At 39.2% G+C, this 10064-nt stretch overlaps 1 pseudogene; it reads left to right on the top strand.

The window, feature by feature from the left end:
* Nucleotides 1–2894: 2894 nt before the first annotated feature.
* On the top strand, nucleotides 2895–3036 carry LOC131480894 (U2 spliceosomal RNA; annotated as a pseudogene).
* Nucleotides 3037–10064: the final 7028 nt, after the last annotated feature.

Consider the following 10064-nt stretch of genomic DNA (forward strand, 5'->3'; position numbering starts at 1 on the left):
AGCACTGGTTATAGTCCTGGCTGCTCTGTTTCTGATCCAATCTTCCAGTTTATGTGCCCGAGAAGGCAGCAGAAGGTGGCACATGGATTTGGGCCTCTGTCACCCATGACGGACTCTCTGTTTCTGGCCTTGGCCTGGCCCAGACTTAGCCTTGTAGCTGTTGGGGAGTGAACTAGTGCATACAAGCCACCCCCCGCCAACTCTGCCTGTCAAATAAATAAAATTTTAAACACACACACACAAAATATATCATCCAGTTATAAAAGTATTCATTAAATATATCTTAATGTGATTAATTATGTTTCTTCTAGTATTAGTAACATCAGGTTTAAACAATACAGTTATTGTAATTTTAGGAATCAAATCTCTTTATAGTTGATATTTAAGAGCATTTTATTAATGTTAGAAACAATGTGACATTTGTAATGAAAATGCGTTTCTCCTGGTCCAGCATCCTGACTGAACAACTATATTACATATGTCTATTCTTCTCCATATTGTTACAGGTAGAAGTGGCTCAGATTTCCAGAACAAATGGAAATCGTCTTGAATGTTACTTACTTTGACCCACTTAATGATAACGGATTAAATGTCAAACATAGGACATGATTCTGGCAAAACCTTTTTCAGAGAATACTAGACAGAAAAATACTTTCCTCTGCGTTAGTGACTGCATGGTTGGTGGAGTTTGAATATTTTTCTAAGAGATTGGGAAGACATTAGAAGACTTGAAACAAATAAATGATCTAATTTGTGTTTTAAAGTTTTATTTGGGAGACAAATAACAGAGAGAACGTTCTTTCGCTAGTTCACTCTAGAAATGACTGCCATAATTGGGGGCCAAGCATAGTTGTGACCCTGGAATTTAGTACCTGTCTCCCACATATGAGACAGGGATCCAAGGGCTTGAACTGTCCACTGCTGCCTTCAAAGATGCATGTTGGCAGGGATCTAAGCCAAGAGCAGAGCCAAGCACTGTGATAAGGAGTATGGGAGTACCAACTCAGTGTCTTAACTGCTAGGCGAAATGATTGCTCACAAGTTTGTGTTTCAAAAGACCAAATAAGATCCAAGTCTTCGAGAATTAAAAGTACAACTCTATAAATATATTTTATGACGGTGATCATTATGCTATTTAGAGAAATAGCCACACAATATTGGAAATATTCAACAAGTATATGTTCATCAGTAATTAAAAATTTAAAAATCACAACAATTTTTTTATTAAGGAATATTGTATTGTTTTTAAAAATAACAAAGCAATGAAAACCTTTCAGAATGTATAGCCTTGCTTTGTTGTTTTTCATAACAGTGTAATATTCCATGGTAGAATGAAAAAAAGTAAATTACAACCCGATATGAATGCAGTAAATTTATTTTTGCAAAAAAATATGTTTGCATTACTGAGTGATTTGAAAGAAAACTGGGATGGGTGTATGCTGAGTTACTGTAGATATATCTGGATGATACACATTTATGAATTATGACACCGAGTTACCTGAAAAGAGAAGTTTTCTTCAAATTTAGAGACACATTATGATCTGTGAACATTCAGAAATATTTTATTTATTTGTTTGCTTGTTTATTTGATACGCAGAGAAACAAGTAAAACTCTCCTGCGGTTTACTGCTTAAATGTCCACAATGGTCAGGGATGGGTCAACCCAAAGCCAAAAGCCTGAAACTCAGTGTAAGTCTTCCAAGTGAATGAAAGGTTGTGCATTGGGAGGGCACAGGAGTCAGCAGGAGAGACTTGAGTCTTGGTAAGAGGTAGAATCCGTAGCCCTCTGTGCAGAGAAACATCCTACAGTCAACCTGTGAATGAACAGGGATTTCAGCAGCCTCCACTTACTAGTTGCATGATCATGGCAGATTTCTTACATCCCGTCTACCTCGACTTCCCACCCACAGACTGGAGATACTAATAGCTCCTATCACACAGACTTGCTGTGAGGCCTGAATTGAAAATGAGACATCCTACACATAATGGTGCTGTATAAATGCTATGCTAATAAATGAGTGTAGTCCTAGGGGAATGCAGAGTGCAGGTGCTATGCCAGATTCCTATTGAACTGACGGGTGGGTGTGTGTGGGTGGGGAGGAGGGCAACAGTGTCCTTGCCTCCATTCTCACAGATGTCTGAGGTAATGGGACTGGCTTGAGTGACAGAATGCATGCAGCAATTTGTCTTAACTGGATCTATTTGATCTATTTGATGATATAGCTCTACCACACTTTGCTTAGCTATTTACCAGCAGTAGGCTTTGAGGTGAATATGTTTCCATTCTTTGAAGTAAATATCAAGAAAAATTAGTTTTATTTGGTAAAGATATATTTATATACTGAACTATTCTCCAGTGGCTGTGTCGTTTTCTCATTGCCGTCAACGGTAAGGCTCTAGTTGCCCCCACATTGCTGCTACTTTTACAGTCTTTTCCATCTGTGCCATTCTAGAGATAGATAATGAAGCATCATTTAAACATTTCTGCTTTTCCGGTGAGTAATGTAAAGCACATTTCAAATACCAACATGTTAGTTTCTCTTTATGACCTAGTAGATGTTTTCCCCATCGCTTTTGAGCTGTGTGTCTCATGCTTAGTTGGAATGTAAGATTTCTTGGATGTAAATCCTATGTCAGATGCAAGTTTTATAAATATTTTCTCACAGATTTTGGTTTGTCTTTCTCAATAGTGGCTTTTCCCAAGAGAAGAAGTTTTAGATTTTGACAAAGTTCAATTTACATTTATTTTTATTATGTGTGCTTTGTGAGATAAAATATAAGAAAGTCTTAACAAATCCAAACTACTATGGATATTTTTCTAGAGGTTTTCTAGTTTTAGTCTTCATGTTCAGGTCTATGATCACTCAGTTAATTTTTGAATAGAATAGGAAGTAATCGCTTCTCGGCCTTTTGGCTAAGATCAAGTGTAGAAAGTAATGCTTGGAGGTTCATTTATTTTTTTCTATGTGATTATGTAGATATTCAGCATTAGTTGGTAAAAAGATTTTTGTTTCCCCCTTGAGTTACCTTTACAATATTGTCATTTTTTCCTATGCAAGTGAATTTTCTGACACTGTTCTCTTCCTTCTGTCTAGTTGTCTATTCTTAGGAAATACCACACTGTCTTGACCAACAGGTTTTTTTTTAGTAAATCATAAAATCAGGTAGTACGAGTGCTTAGACTTTTTTCTACTTTTGCATTTTCACAAATATTGAATTTAGCATATTCATCTCTAAATAAAGAATTGGTGAAGTTTTAGTTGAAGTTATATCAATTGTGTGTCTTGAGAGCTTATTTGCAGGTTCTAGCAGGGGAGCGCAGCTACTCGTATACCCTTGACCGAAAGACCGGTCCTCCTCTAGCGGGAATCGTCGTCCTCTTCAACTGAGCGCGCAGCTTTGGGAGGGACGCACATGGAGCAGTGAGGGAGAAAGGGTACACCTGTCTAGCCAGCCAGATCAGCTGAATCAACCCTGGTGATCAATGGGGTGACAGATGTCGCAGCCAGATCGCCCCCACATCCAACTGTATGTCTTAATTAGGAAAAAAATTGACATATTAAGATTTGAGGATTTTGCAAATGTTTTGTTAAACTTATCAATAAGAACTTTGTGCTTTAGTGATTTCCAAAATTTTAATTTCCAGTTATGTGTTGGTATGAATATTTGCAAGTGGTTCTTGTGGAAATGTGTGTTTTAGTTTCCTGAAAACAAGTCTCTAGAATATTGTTGTGGAAGAGTATAGATTGTGTATTAATTTTGAAATTTTTTATTTGTGTATTTTTGGTTCATGTGAGAATCAGAGGTACAAAAACACAGAGACAGAAACAGAGAGAAATCTTCCATCTGATGATCCATTCGCCAAATGTCCCTGCACCAGGAAGTCAATCCAGGTCTCCCACAAAAAAGGCGGGGTCCCAATTATTGGAGCTATCACCTGCTGCCTCCCAAGGGGTGCATGCCGTTGAGCTGGAATCTGTCACGGAGCTCAGACTTGATCCCACTGGTGTGCTATGGTTGTATCTCAAGCTGCATCTCAATCGTTGTGCCAAATGCCTGCAACTGGGTGTCCATTTAATGTGCGTTTGAAATTATAGTGCCTGTTGATTTTCTGCTTTCATATTAATCATTCTTTTTTTATTATAAATTGTTAGTCCATATGCTTAGTTCACTTCCTTCATGTAATTTGTATCAACATGAAGGAAATTGTTATGTACCCAAATGTAACATATACTACCACACCAAGTACATATGCTGTAAGAGAATTACTAGTAAGCAGGAAGTTTATTTTTACCTTCCAACACCCAGAATGTGTTTGAAGCCATTTTTCTTCCATTCTGTGGAGGTGGAATGGGAGTGTAGACAAGAAGACACCACTTATTTGGAAACTTAAAAATTGTAATACTTAGCTCTAGAGAGTGAGTTCTAATCTGTTGTTTCAGTTGCCTGATTCTTGCAGTGATCACTCAGAGGCTAAGGATGATGCTGGGAGCCAAGAATTCAATTCAGGCCTTTCAGTTTCCGGAACTGTTAGCATTAGCTCCCAAGATCTGCACCAGAGTTGGGTATTGAATTCATGTGTTCTGCTGATGGAAGCACATCCCTTAACTAGTGTCTTCACTGCATTCATCCTTTTAAAATTATTTATAGATTCTTGCTGAAATTTTTATAAATTTCATAAAATCTTCTAAATATGAAGTGATATAATGGACTATTAAACATAGATTGCCATTTGCCTTTTTCATTTGTATGCTTTTTATTTATTTGTTTATTTGACTATACAAAATTAAGTAGAATTGTTAAGAAATGGGGAAGAAGTAGTCCTCAGGAAATCCCTGCCTTGTTCCTAGTCATAGGGGGAATACATCTAATGTTATATGAAAAAGTAAGATACAGGTACCCTTATCAGACTGGGAGAGTTTCTTTGTAGTCTCAGTTTGCAGAATTTTTTTTTAATTAGAAGTGGAAGCTGAATTTTTGTCAAATAATTCCCTTATACCTATCAAGATGGTCATACAGTTCTTGTTATCTATCATTATAGAGAATAATTTTGGCTGATTTTTGAAGTGTTGAACTATTTTTGAATTATTGCATTACATATCTCTTGGCCACAATGTATTATTTTTGCAGATTGCTAGCCTCCAATTGCTAATTTATTAAGGATTTTTGCCTCTGTGTTGATAACAAATATTGATCCATAATTTTTTTGGTCTTGTTTTGATTTCATGATATGTTAGCATCATAAAAATGAATTCAGAAGTGTCATCATTTTTATTTTTTGGAAGTTTTTGTAGACTTTGAATTATTTTTTACTTACATGTGATCTGGTCATCTTAGTCCTGAATTTTCTTTGTAGATTTAAAAAAAAATCTTAATATTTATTACCAATTTGAGGGGTTACAGACCTAAGTGTGCCTCTGATTCTAATTAGAATGAAGGAGTGGGAAGGTGGATGAGATAAATATTTCTGTTTCCCATGGAGCAGAGGTAGGGAGGTGGGATGTCACACTACATCAGTGCCTGCAGACACTGTTATTTGGGGTCCTGATGTGGGAAAAAGATATTCCAAGAGTGTTCCTTGTGTGGTCTTCCTTGTTCTGAGAGGTTGTCAGCATTGTTTCATCAGAGGTGTGAGATTCTTTGTAAGGTCCGTTGGCTGTCATTGTCTACCTCAGTGTACCCACACACCAAGGTGTCTATCGGAAAGCCTGTTCTGCAGTGTTGTTCAAGCTGTCCTTCTTTCCATCTTCTGAAAAAGTACTCCAAGTCTTCTGTTGGCTTAGATGAACTGACTGGCTGTTTTGTTTTTAATGTTTATCTGGGTATGCTCTTAATTCTTGCATAAGTGTCAGCAACTGAAGTGTTCCAGCAACATGGTCCTACAACATGTGCCCCAGGATTAAAACACATGTCTGTAATTTTCCCTGATTTCAGGGATCAGCTGCAGTAGTCTAGCTGAGGAAACCCCCTCAGAAACTTCACCTGGGAAGTCCTCAGACCTTGCTCATATGTCTGCCCCCTGCACCAGCCAATGTATGTACCAGTGGGTACAGCTGCCTGATCAGTCCCACCTCCAGTCTAGCCCACCCCAGCCTGCCCTCAGCCTGGCTCTTGTGCACACCAGTGGTTGCTGTGAATTGGTTGGGGTGACCCTGAAGAACCCCTATGTGGCCTACCCCCAGTCCCGGTTTCTGCACATGCTCAATGGTATTGCAGCCTAGCCCAGGCCGATGAACCCCTAGCCCCAGTTATGCTCACTGGCAGGTGTTGTTGCCTACTTGGGCCAACTCCTATAAGCCAATACTATGATAGCCCCTAGACCCAGCTTTCCTGTGTACTGATGGTTACTGCAGCCTAGCAGAGCTGTCCCCAAGAATCCCTACTAGGGAAGCTCCAGCCCTGGGTTCTGAGTATGTCAGGTGCTGTGGCACAGCCCAGAGTGGCCCATCCCCAGTCCCAACGCTTGACGGTGGATCTATGTCTTAGTTGGGTGCAGAACCCACTAAGAACCTGAGGACCGCTACCAGACCTGCTCTCAAAAACACAGCTGTTGCTAGCACTGGCAAGTGCCTGTGAGTTTGGTCCAGTCCATCCCAGTCCTGGTTCTTGCGTGCAAACAAGGACAGGTACTTTAGCCAGACCCAGGAAGACTCTTCAGATCCCCCCTTTTGATCCACCCTATCTCAACTCCCTTGATTACCTGTGGATGCGATGGTCCCATTTGTGGAATTGCCCAGAAATCATTTTATATATGTCAAACCAGCCCTTGGTGGCCCCCATTTCTAGGGTCCTCCAGTCCCCAGTAATGCACCTGTGGCGACAGCTCAATTGTGGCAATAACAATGGAGGGTGTGTGGCCTCCACTGGCTAGTACCAGGCATTTAGTTATGGCAGGAGCAAATTCAAAATAACTGGTGGTGGCAGGCATTGTGCTGCAGCAGGTTAGGTTGCTCCTTGCAATGCGGGAATCCCATATTGGAGTGCCAGTTTGAGTTCAGGCTGCATCTCTTTAGATCCAGCTAGTTACTAATTCACTTCGAAAGGCAGCAGAAGATGACCCAAGCACTTAGATCCCTGCTATCCATGTGGGAGACCAGGATGGAGTTCTTGGCTCTTAATTTCAGCCTGATCCAGACTTGGCTATTGTGCCCATGTGGGGAGTGAACCCATAGAGGCAAGATTCCCTCTCATTTTGCTCTGTCTTTCTCTCTGTGCCTCATTTCCCACTATTTGCATGTGTTTTTTTCCATCTCTGTTACTCTGCTTTTCATCTAAATAAATAAAGCTTAAAAAAATGCTGGAGAGAATTTGTTTTTTTGCACATTGATAAGATGTATTTCCTATCAGTTATAAATGGTACTGATTATTCTCTTTTCTGAATTATTAAAATTAAAGTCTTTAATAAAAATTTCTTATTTCATGGCCTCCCCAAAGAATGATACAAATATGAAATCTAATTTATTTCTAGACTTTGCAAGAGTGTGTTTTACAATTTGATTATGAGGAGGAGAGGAGGGAGAGACGAATAGTGTTTCGAAAAGATATCTACGAGAAAGTATATAAGATGCATTAAATAAAACGTTTGGCACCTTGCACCCATGTAGGAGACCCAGAACAAGCTCCTGGCTCTTGGTTTCGGATCGGCTTATCTCTGCCTGTTGTAGTCATTTAGGAAGTAAACCAGTGGCCGGAAAAGCTTTCTGTCTCTACTCTCTATAAACCTGATCTGCCTTCCCATTAAAAAAAAAAAATCTTTTAAAAAAAGCTTCTAAAAATAAAAATAATTGCAACTGTGGTTAGCAATGTGCATTTTTTTTAATGTTTTCTTCTTCTTAATAATGTGCAATTTATCTAAGCAATTTATCCTGTGCATCTATGAGGACATATATACATGTTAATTTTACATGCTTACATAGCCAAAAGCCATGTTTAGCTGTTAGAAATCTGTTTGGATTTTGTAACCAGAGAAGACTATCTGCTGCACCTTACGAGCTATACAGAGTTATATTTATGATGTCAAGAAATGTTATTGAAGTGTCACATTTAGCCCTGAGATGGACAGGATGCTGACCTTCTTCCTCAGAAATTCTGAAGACTCAATTCAAAGTCAAGATGCCCATCAATTAACTGGCAATGGCAGTGATAACCATAAAAATCATATACTGAAGTCCATTTGCTTCCTGTGGCTAAATTTGATCAGGGATTAAATTATAACCTGAAATCACTTTACTGAGAAATTACTATTTTATGGACCAGAAAGACTACAAATCAGCTGTGCTTTCTGGTAATATGACAGACTGAGCTGACATGGGTGCCCTTTTCACTCCAAGAGCATGGAAACATTTGATAAAATAGAACAGAACACAAACTTGTACAAAACCAAGCACCAAAGGGTGGAAAAAAAGTTACCAGATGCCAGAAATACAGGAGGAATTCAATGCCATAAACATGGGAACAGACACTATGAAGATCCAAGACATCTTGCTCAAATATTTACATAAAAACTGATCTGGGACCAATAGGGACCCAGCAGATACAAATACAAAAGTGCTTCCCAAGAGCACTCTCAACTCTTGTGCTCAGGATTCCTACCTGAAAAAGAAAAACAGCCTCTACCGAAGATAAACTCACAATAAAAAGACCCAAAGTACTTGAGGAAGCAAGCCTCCAAGAAAAAAAGAGTGATCAACAAATTATTACATTTAAAAGAACTGAAGAGATAGAGAAAGAAATATTAAAACAATGAGAATTCCTTTACTGATATCTGCTATGATTTCATGATTAGAAAACACTAAGTCTTTGGGAACGTTCACACTCTGTTGTTGAATATTGGAAACTATAGAACAACTTTAGAAACATTTCAATACAACCAAGTTCAGGAACCAACTTTGGGAGGCCACAGTAGAAGAGGAAGAACTCTGTAATTTGTTCACGAGAAGGCAAATGAAAGAATGCTTATCGCAATCTTGTTGGTCCATGCTGTGCTTCTATCCAACTCACTGCTAGTGTGCCCAGGAAGGCAATATTTGGCAACTGGAGTAGTTGGGTGTCTCTTACACTGGTGGGAGACATAGATTGAGCTCCTGGCTTGAAGTTTCAGTTTGGCCTCAGCCCTGGCTATTGCAGACCTTTGGGAAATGAACTAGCAGATAGATTTCTCCTTCTCCTTGTCACTCTGCTTCTTTGAAAAAAATAGGTAAATAAATATGATTTATAAGTAGACTGGTTAAGTAAGTTGTGAAAATAGAATGGGAAAATCCTAAGCAATTGGAAGGAAAGAACATCATACATAAGTTTTAGACGTTTTGAAGGGAAATAATAAAGTCACAGAAGAATAGGTAAGGATTCTATAGACCCATGGTCCCTATGGACTCCATATCCATGAATTCAACCAATCAGAAGTTGAAAATAACAGGGAAGGGCCCGGCGGCGTGGCCTAGCGGCTAAAGTCCTCGCCTTGAAAGCCCCGGGATCCCATATGGGCGCCAGTTCTAATCCCGGCGGCTCCACTTCCCATCCAGCTCCCTGCTTGTGGCCTGGGAAAGCAGTTGAGGACGGCCCAATGCATTGGGACACTGCACCCGTGTGGGAGACCCGGAAGAGGTTCCAGGTTCCCGGCTTTGGATCGGCGCGCATCGGCCCATTGCGGCTCACTTGGGGAGTGAATCATCGGATGGAAGATCTTCCTCTCTGTCTCTCCTCCTCTGTGTATATCTGGCTGTAATAAAATGAATAAATCTTTAAAAAAAAAAAAAAAAGAAAAAAAGAAAATAACAGGGAAAAAACTGCATTTGGACTAGACATGTACAATTTTTTTTCTTGTAATTATTTCATAAATAAAGCTGTATAAAAACTGCATGGAATTTATATTGCATTAGTTATTGTAAGACATCCAAATGGTCTAAGGTATCTGGGAGAATTGCATAAGTTATATATCAATACTATGCCATTTTATAAAAGGGATTTGAGTATCCATAGACTTTTATCTGAGGGACTTCTGCAACCAATCTATGCATATATATAAAAGGGTAACTGTAGAAGTTTTAAAATAAGCAGTACAGGGC

This window comes from Ochotona princeps, chromosome 7 (genome assembly GCF_030435755.1).
Source record: "Ochotona princeps isolate mOchPri1 chromosome 7, mOchPri1.hap1, whole genome shotgun sequence".
NCBI classification, from domain to species: domain Eukaryota; kingdom Metazoa; phylum Chordata; class Mammalia; order Lagomorpha; family Ochotonidae; genus Ochotona; species Ochotona princeps.